Here is a 10,258-nt window from a genome sequence, read left to right as displayed (position 1 = left end):
CCCATGTTCATAGGATTACTATCCATAGTAGCCAAAAGGTAGAAGCAATGGGTGAAGAAAATGTGGCATATACTTACAATGAAGTGTTAGACAGCCTTTTAAAAGGAAATCATGTCACATGCTACAACATGGATAAACATTGAGGACATTATGCTAAATGAAATAAGCCAGTTACAAAAGGGTAAATACTGTATGATTTTACTCATACAAGGTATCTAAAGTAGTCAAAATCATAGCAACAGAAAAATGAAAGGGGCTGGACAAAGAAGGGAAAATTAGTGTTTAGTGGGTAGAGTTTCAGTTTTGCAAGATGAAAACTTATAGAGATCTGTTGCACAACAATGCAAAGATTCTTAATATTACTGAACTGTACAGTTAAAGATGGTTAAGATAGAAAATTTCATATTATGTTGTTTTTACCACAGTAAAAAATCTCCACAGAATTCTTGAGAATGAAGAAAGTAAATGAGAAAAACAGCCTGGCAAAATTCTTCACACATAATGTCATTGCACAGTGGTCCAGCCCCCTATCATCTCCAAGCAGCATCATTTCCCTAACTAGTATCCATGCCATCAACCTCTCTGCCTCCTAATCTATTCCACACACCACCACTGTAATGCAAATGTCACTTCCATTACACCACTGTCATTACTGCCTGTGTGAACATTGCAGGGCATAGAACCCCTTTGGTGCTCAGCTACATCATTGCAGAGGCTCCTGAAGATTCAGCGAGATAATGTGTGGAAAGTGTCTGGAATCCTCAAAGACCGTTGGTGGGAATGCAAATGAAATAGCCGGGTGGGAAATGGTATGGAGGCACACAGTGCTCACCAATGGTCATGTCCATTGCGCTAATGGTTTTGCTGATGAAACCAAGCTTCTCCTGGAGAAGGCCTGCTGTAAACAGTCCCATCTTACTTCGGGTAACTAGGCAGGCACACACGGTTGGTTGCCTACTCAACGCCATTCCCTCTTTGCCCCCTGAGGAAACCCAACGTTTGTTCAAGTACACGTGCACCCTTGCCTTTTCCGGGCCAGTGGCTGCGGTGCAGTGCGGTTCACATGAGATCTGAAGAGAGACTTCTGAGACATATTCTTGGCTGATAAAAAGGGAAACAGGAGAAAGACAAGCCTTTTTTTCTACTTCTGGATACTGTTGTGAGAATGGATGCACTAATGATGGCAGGAGAAATACTATAAAGTAGCAGGTCCTGGAAGAGGACTTTGGACTGCTGAGTTACCCTTCCAGAATGGTCCTGCCTCTTGCTCAGGGCTCACATTCAGCAGGTACCCCCTGGAGCAGCCAATGGGTTGCCAGTCTGTTGAAATATTCCCGTGCTGCTCTGTTAATAGCTGCTGTTCAGAACCCCAGTGACTCAATCACCCTGTCTCTCATTCCTCTCCTGAAATTTGCTAGAATTTCCCATATGCCTCCATAATGAGTAGATGCTGGCCATAGCAGAGGCCTCCAAAACTCCATCCTCACAGCCAGGGTCCATTCTGATTGGTTATAACATTAAAAACCATGCCGAAACAGTTATACAATTTAAAAAATAATGATTTTTGTCCTTACTGTTTAGGCCGCATGAGTCAGGGTTTATTGTTACTTGCAACCAAAAGCATGTTAATTGGCTATCTTGCCCACCCACTCCTAGAAGAACAGCTCTTCTAGGATTGCTCTCTGCCATAAGCTCAGCTTTCCACCCTCCTACACCCCAACCCAAACTTACCCATCCCTCAATCTAGGTTCTAGCTCACTGGCTCACTCCAGTCCATGCTCCCTGCTCTGCACATTGATGGCATACATTGCCTGTGCCATACCATTTAGCACTTTAAAAGTTGTGCATTATCCCCTAATTGTTTTGTGTATGGGCGTGAGTGTGTGTGTGTGTGTGTGTGTGTGTGTGTGTGTGTGTGTGTGATTCCATCAGAAAATAGTAACATTAAGGGCAAGAGCTAAAGTATAGTCTTTGTATATCCCCAATAACATACCATTGGTAGGCTTAGAATAATATTAATTTCAGAATAAGAAAGATGAATGAACTATATTGTCAGTACCGATTTTAATAGATATCCTGGGGTTGGTTTTTATTTTATTTTATTTTATTTCTTGGTGGGGGATGGGTGTTGGGAAAGAATCTAAAGTCTGCAAGTCTGTGTTTATTGCAAAAATTTACTCCCGGCTCTTAAACCTCTTTTGCGACCTCAGACCCAACTCCATGTGGTCAAAGCCTCTCTGAGAAATGCAACATGAAAGATACATCAACCAGAGCCCAAGGAAGGCGCTGGGTGGGATTTCATTCTGCTGTTCATATTTTCAACTTCTAAAAGCCCAACGCCGCACAACCCAGAGCAGATTGCAGGCGGCTGTGTGGCCTGTGGCGGTCGGGAGCAGCCCCAGAGCGGCCTGGCCACTTCTGTGCAGGGACAACCAAGCTGCCGGTCAGACTGCTGCCCTTGGGACAAGAGCAGCGTGTTGGCCGCCGTGCCTTTCCCTGGTCTTCTTGGAACTGTATGTGGCAGATGGCATCCAAAGGCCCTTCAAGAAAGATCCTCACAGCTATCAAAAGTGGACCCCATTTCCACATCCAGGGCATAGATCTGTGGCAGCCCCGAGCTGGGGCTCCTCCAAGCGCCTGGACCTCCAGAGCGTCCACGCCTGCTTTAAAGGGGTGATCTGGAGAAGGGGAGCATATACTCTAAGAGCAGCCCAAAGGCCACACCCTCAAATCCAAGACTGCCTGACCCTCAGGCACTTCCACCCACCTAGGGCAACCCAGGCTGTGTGAGGCTGGGTTTGTGAGTGTCCACTGGCACTGGCCATGTACATTCCTAAAAGGATGGTCCCGATGGATCCTGCACCACCCCTGCTCCCATGCACTGGCAGGTTCTTCATCGTCCTGCACATCGTCCTCAGTTTCCACATGTGCATGCGCTGCTTCAACATGACTGCAGCTTCAGATGGCAGCACAGCCAGCCCCAACCACACCCAGCCTCCAACAGCTGCATCGAAAGCAGCCCGAATATGTCTACTCTGATTCTTCTCCCCCTCAACAGACGTGGTTTGGGGAAGCAGGCGCCTATGTTTGCTGGGACGCTGATACTGGCTGGCACATCGCCAACACGTAGGGCTGAGGGCCCCAGGAGGTAGTTGGACTGGAGAGAGCCCATGAGGCTGGGTGGGGCCTCCCTAGGACTTGAAGATACAAGCAGCTGAAATTTCAAACCCAAAGTAGAACTTCTTGTAGAGGCCTGTTTTTCTTTGTTACAAAAATGTTTCCCCACAGTTAAGATCTTTGAAGGATTTTTTCTCCCCAGAACTGCCTTGTCTGCAGCAAGCCGGTTCCAGTCAGAGAGTGAGATTTCCATCTTTGTGACACCTTTGGAAACTTTGCCTCACTCTGGAGAGCTGTCCCCAGAGAATCTGCTCTTTGCTCCCCATCCCCAGACTTCAGAGGCAGGGGCATTTACCCACTCTGTGCCACCCAAGGACTCCCCAAGGTCAAAGGTATTTCAGAGAGATGCTGGGTGAGTGATTTCTGCTAATGCCCATCACTGCTCACTGCTTTTTTTTGGTGAGTCCTTGATGGGCACAGGCTAAAAGCAGCAGGCGTGAAATGTGTCCTCGTTCATAAACTGGGAGAGAAGCAGCGACACCACTGCAGGAGGGAAGGGGGAATCCTAACCCGAGCTGGGCCTTCCAACAAAAGGAAGAGCTATCGGCTCTCTGTCCCACTGGGCTGGGTCACCAGATGCTCCACGAGGCTGCATGAATCTACAACAAACAAAATAGAATCAACAAAAAACAGCCCCAAAGCTAAAACAACCCAAAAAATCCAAAACCAAAACCAGCCCACTCTATTTGAGAATCCTAATTACAACTTTCATGCCCAGAGGAACGCTGGGGACCCAAGGTGGACTGGAGTCAAATGCTCAGCCGATTTCCCAGCCTCAGCTCACAGCCCATCTGGGACGAGCACACACCCGTTCACCTAATGGGGAAGGCCAGCTTCTCCTACTCAGGTGCAAGCTCTCTGACCAGCTCCACCTTAGCCCACAAGCAGCATGCTCAGATCCACACCCCAGTAGGGAGTACTTTCCTAACAGGATGAGAAGGCTCAGTTCTCTCAGTGTTCTAAGCTAGGGCAGGGCCCGCCCCATGTAAAACTGTGAAGTCAGGAAGTTTGGCTTTGGGACTTCTCCACCCTCCCCTTTCTGCGCCTCTCTCTCTATTCCCACCACACCCCTTCGGGCATTCCACTGGCCTCCCCCTTGTTAAGATGCACTCGGCAGAAATTAGCCATTTACAATTTAATGTGAATTTATCTCCAATTAAAATAAACCCCTTCATGGGCTCTTAAAAAACATTTTCCAGAAGCAGAGTGTTGGTGGTAAAGGTCATTTTCTTGGTGATCCTCCTACTTCTACAGGGGCCGTCCATGGACTTAAAGACCCCTGGGTCTGGAGTTCTCAGTATTTAAGTTTCAGGTGATATTGATTGTAAAATAAAATGTATTCATTTTGGAGGAGGGTAATAGAGCAATAAAGAAACACTGCAGTGAACTTGCGTTAGAATTTCCTAGGAGTCTGAGAGGAAACCAACATTAACTGAGAACTTTCTAAGTGTCAGGTTTGAACTTGCACTGTCATCACATTTGAGTTTCATACCATCCTCATTTCAAATGAAGGAACAAGTTCAGAAAGTTTGGTTTGCCCAAGTTCCCCCAGCTGGCAGGTACTGGGTGGAAATGAACCAGGTTGTCTGACTTGCAAGTTCAGTGCTTAGGAATGAACACATCTTAGCAATCACCTAGTCCAGCCTCCCAATCATGGAGATGAGGAGACAAGGGCTATGTCACAGACTTTCCCAAGATCACTGATCCTAACCTCAAAACTCAGGAAATTCAGCCAGGCAAAAAGTATATGAGCGTGTAGGTTTTGGTTGGAGTAATATATCCCTTCCTCCAAATGCCTTTGCTCTTTTATTGATAGTATTAAATATGCCTTTGCTGAAAAATCACTTAAAATTTTTTCATACAGTGTATAAATTATAAATAAAATAAAAATAATATAAATTTTACATATATATATATATATATACTAGAGGCCCAGTGCCCAGCCTGTGCCCTCAGCCTGGCCTGCACCCTCTCGCAGTCTCCCTGCAGGAGCGGGTCTAAGCTGTCAGTCGGACATCCTCCGAGGGGTCCTTAGCACTATCCAGGAGGCGGGAGAGGTTCCCGCTACCACCACTGCACTCGCCAGCCATGAGCCCAGCTCAGGGCTTCTGGCTGAGTGGTGCTCCCTCTGTGGGAGCGCACTGACCACCAGGGGTAGCTCCTGTATTGTGTCTGCTCCCTGGTGGTCAGTGTGCATCATAGTGACTGGTCATGCAGCTGTTTGGTTGATTTGCATATTAGCCTTTTATTATATAGGATAATAAAATCCAGCAGATCCTGGACTAGAATTCAGGGTTTTGCAATTCAATCTGGGATTTTTTTCAATTATAGCATATAGCCTCCTACTAACACCTATATAAACAAAAAATGTAAATAATATAGGTATCTTCTACATAGCAGTCTTGGTACAATGTTATAACTCAGGGGTCCTCAAACTATGGCCCGCGGGCCACATGCAAATACAAATATTGTATTTGTTGCCATTTATTTACTTCAAAATAGGATATGTGCAGTGTGCATAGGAATTTGTTCATATATATTTTTAAACTATAGTCCGCCCTCCAACGGTCTGAGGGACAGTGAACTGGCGGCCCCTTGTTTAAAAAGTTTGAGGACCCCTGTAATATAACTAAATGCATGCTCCCCTAGTATAGTCAACCTTTTCTAAAAAAAAATCCTTTAGTTCCATGTTTCATTTTATATGGTATACTACCTGTTAGGAACCAAATGAAAGTAATAACCAGAACTTATTTTTCATAAACATTGACTGTGTGTTAAATATACCTCATTTAATCCTTACTGCAATATTATGGATACTATTATCCTACAATTTGCAAGCAAAAATCCTGCCACATTATGCTCACTTAGAACAGACTTTCAAATACCATTATGATGTCCTGAGATACCACAGGGAAACCTCAGATAAACATAGAGCATGCCTCCTGGACTATAAATATTACTTGATGAATTTAAAACTCCCCAAAAGTTTTGAACAGGAATCCTATATAATAAAAGCATAGTATGCAAACTGTCCCCTTGACTGGAGTTCAACCAGGGGAGGCCGGGGGAAGAGAGGGAAGCCCTGGTGCTAGCAGGTGGCCGGGGGGAAGGGAGGGAGATCCCGGCTGGCACCCAGCAGCCACTAGGGAACACTGGGTCTCTAGTTTATTATAAAGTGGAATGCAGAATTCACATGGACATTTTTAAAGCCAAAACAAGAGATGTGACATGTAATGCCTGCAGGTAGAGTAGAAGGCAGCAGAAAATTTTCGGGTCACATGCTTCCGATCCAATGAGAATATCTTCGGTGGAAAATTTTGAGAAGCAAACTAACAAGATAACAAAATACAGAGTGTGGTGGCAAAAGTAGGTTTACAGTTGTTCATATGAAAAATAAAATAATTAATAAATAATAATAAAAGAATAAACTGTTTTGTGTACTCACAACTGTAAACCTACATTTGTCCCACCCTGAAATGTTGGAAAAAAACAAGTATTTATCCTTTTTTTTTCAGTTTTTTTGTTTGTTTGTTTGGGGATTTTTTTGGTCTAAAGTTTTACATAAGTCTCCTTTTTCCCCAATTGCCCTCCTGCCCAGCCATTCCCACCCCGGGCAAGCCCCCACTGTCCCAGTGTCTGTGTCCATTGGTTATGCTAATACGCATGCATACAAGTCCTTTGGTTGCTCTCTAACCTCCTCCTACAAGTATTTATTCTTAAGAAGCCCCATTTTCCTTCATTCAATGTACCAGTATATATTGTTTGTATTTAAACAAATTGGAATGGCCATTTTACCTTCAGAAATAACAAATATTCCTGGATATGAAATTTAAATATACCTTGTAGAAGATTAAGTTAGACGATTTGGGGGGAAACCTTGCTCATTCCTTTGTTTGTATGTTGCTTTATCCCACATATGTTAGTCACATTTAAAATTTTCTATCCCACAAAAAGTTAAAAATAGGTGAAATTAACTCTAAAATATTTTGACACATATATGCAAAATATTATCATTCCAACTTGTAATCAATATATTTTTTCCATGCTAAGTCTTCCAAATCTGGGTGTGTATTTTACCCTTATAATCTAGGCTACTCACATTACAAGGACCAGGTAGCCACATGTGGCTGTGGCTGCCATAGTGAGAAGTGCAGGTCTAGGACCATCAGAGACTTCATCACTCCAACATCTCCATCTTATAGATGAGGAACCTGTGGCCTGCACAGATGAAGTGAGTCTTGGCAAGTTAACCGATGTCAGGCCCGCTAAGACCCTTTGAAAGTCTACATTTTTGTGTGGTTGCTTTTTTCTTAAAGTATGTGTATTATTTTAAAGTAAAACAACCAACCAACTGATTAAATGAGCTTACAGCTTCCGGAAAATATTATTGAGAAGTTATTTCTTCCAGAGTTCTTTATCATCAGGATAATTTAATTTTTTTTTTAAGCGGAATGTAAAGAGAAGAATTGGTCAGTCCTATGAATCCTACGCAGTCTTCAAGTTCTGGCAATCAACAGCCTCCTGCCATTCATGCACTTAGAACCCGTGTTAATAATTAGAATTCAAGAGCACAACTCCCTCTAGAGGATCAAAAATTATTGCAAGGACAATGATTTGAATTCCTATTGCAAAATTAACATGACAGTAAGAAAGAAGTTGCCTATGGAGATTATGATTCCTGTAAAGCAAATCTGACTTGTGTGGTAACTGGCACCTTAAATCCATTTAAAATATATATATATATATATATATATATATATATTTACACTAATAAAAACAAAGTTTTACTTTTAATTTTTAAATATAAAAAGGTATCTAAACATAAAATTAGATCAGAAACCCTCATTTAGTATACATTATTTTGAAACAAAAATATTGTAATAAGGTGGCTTTCTAGCTCACACTAAAATGTAAATAAGACTTCTTTCCCAGATTTATACTTCAAACTAGTAATGACCTAAAAACTGTTCAAATTTATGGGGGAAAAATCTACATAACCAATTTAAATTACCTGAGAAAGGGTAGGAGAGGGGATTAATAATAAAAGCCAGTTTCATGCAAATGGAAAAATGCTTGCAGTTACTCCCTATTATAACCTTACATTATATATAAAAAAGTACTTTCATTACAGAGCTGTGAGATTTTTAAAAAACTCAACATAGTAAAAATTAATTATTGGGTATCACTGGTGCACATGGAATGATGTAATGCATGAGGCTGATAAGGCTGGGAAAAACACTGAAAAACAGGTAAGACTCAAAACACAAGCCTGCTTAAAAATAAAAATAAAAGTTTGCCAGAGAAATAAATGGTAGATAGGAAAGCAGGACTTTTCAGTAGGGTGGTCAGACACATCCTACCCCAACCCTAACCCAACATAAATTCTAACTGATGTGAAAAGGAGATAAAATGTCAAACCAAAGTAAAAAACTTCTCAAATCTCTTGCCCCATTGAATTTAGTGGGGCAAAGTTCCCAACACTGACTGTGTCCACCTGTTATTTCTCTCTTTAGCAACATATTTCATTCTTTACTTCAGAGAGAGGAAGGGAGAGAGAGATAGAAATATCAATGATGAGAGAGAATCATTGATTGGTTGCCTCCTGCAGGCCCCCTACTGGGGATTGAGCCCACAACCTGGCATGTGCCCTGACCAGGAATCGAACTGGTGACCTCTTGGTTCCTGGGTCGATGCTTAACCACCTGGCTGGGTTGTGCCAAAAATTTTGTTTCAAGAAAAGTAAATTCCCAGGAAAACTACAATAAGTCCTGCAAACACATAAATGTAAAATATATATGTATATACTAGGGGCCCAGTGCACGAATTTGTGAACCTTGAAAGGAACTGTGGGCCATGAGGCTGCGGCAGGCACAGGGGCAGGTCTTGGCCCATCCTCTGCACCGCCACCCAGCACTCCCGCCATGGCCCCAGATCCCCTGTCTGCCATGAGCCCCACTCCAGCCGCCGCTGCTCCCATGCACTTGGGGCCAGTGCCAGCAGTGGGTAAGAGCAGGGCTGGCACTGTCAGGGGGTGCGAGTGGTGACTGCTGCCCAGATCGCCCCTCAGGAGCAGGGGGAGGTGGAGAAGCCCTTAGTTCTTTCTTCATTATAGATGCTCCCATATTTTAGGTTTGGTTGACTTAATCCTCCTAGCATCATTTATTCTGCTCCAGTGTACTGTGTATTTCCTGTAAACTATTGTTTACAGGAAACTATCTAGAAGCTACATAGATTCAGGTTCAATGTTATTGGTGGAGGGGTAGGAAAGATACTTTATAGGTGGCTCTGTGCACTTCCTTTTACATCACAACAGGAGCACTAAGTGTCTGGTTGTCCCACTTTTAATGATTGAGCAAAGGGTTCATGCTGGAGGCAAAGACCAACAAGTAGTTAACATATAAATGTGAGAAGTCGATCAGAAGGCTTATGGACTTTGATATTCAGCAAGGGCTGAGAATCAGCATTGTATTACCCTGCTGCTGGCTGAATGGCTGAAGGCAATCCCCTAACCTGATAAGCCTTTATTGTTTACCAAACCTTACCATTGATGTCTGTTTGCTTTGCTAAAGGACAAATGTATATTCTAGTAAATAAAAAGCTATGGGTCCGGAGATTCGGAGAGCCATTCCACTAGAGAAGGGCCTCTGCCTGGTTCCCCCAATGCCTTCCAAATTTATATTTATCTAGTATATCCATTTGCGCATGGCTCCTTCTCCAGATTCTGAATCCTTGCTGCAAAAGGTTGTGGCGGTTCGGGTATTGTCCACCTGATCCATCCCTTACCCTGCTCCCCAATGTCCTTCCCAATAGCTGTTCGAGGCAGGCACTACTATTATCCCCATAGCAGTTAGGCATTTGCCTACTTAATGCAAGCAGGTTCTGAGAAGCTGAAGCATCCAACCCACAACAGGAACTGTACCTGATGTCAAATAGACCCTTCCCATTTTTCTAATTCCTGAAGTGCTTCAACAGTGCCATTTAAAACCCATGGTCAGATATACACAAAAAGCCTTGAATCCCCAACTTCTCCTCTCGGGGCTTTCCCTTACTCCATATAAACCCTGGCTCTCCCGAGGGTACT

This window comes from Myotis daubentonii, chromosome 3 (assembly GCF_963259705.1).
Source record: "Myotis daubentonii chromosome 3, mMyoDau2.1, whole genome shotgun sequence".
NCBI classification, from domain to species: domain Eukaryota; kingdom Metazoa; phylum Chordata; class Mammalia; order Chiroptera; family Vespertilionidae; genus Myotis; species Myotis daubentonii.
This window is presented reverse-complemented; position numbering follows the sequence as displayed.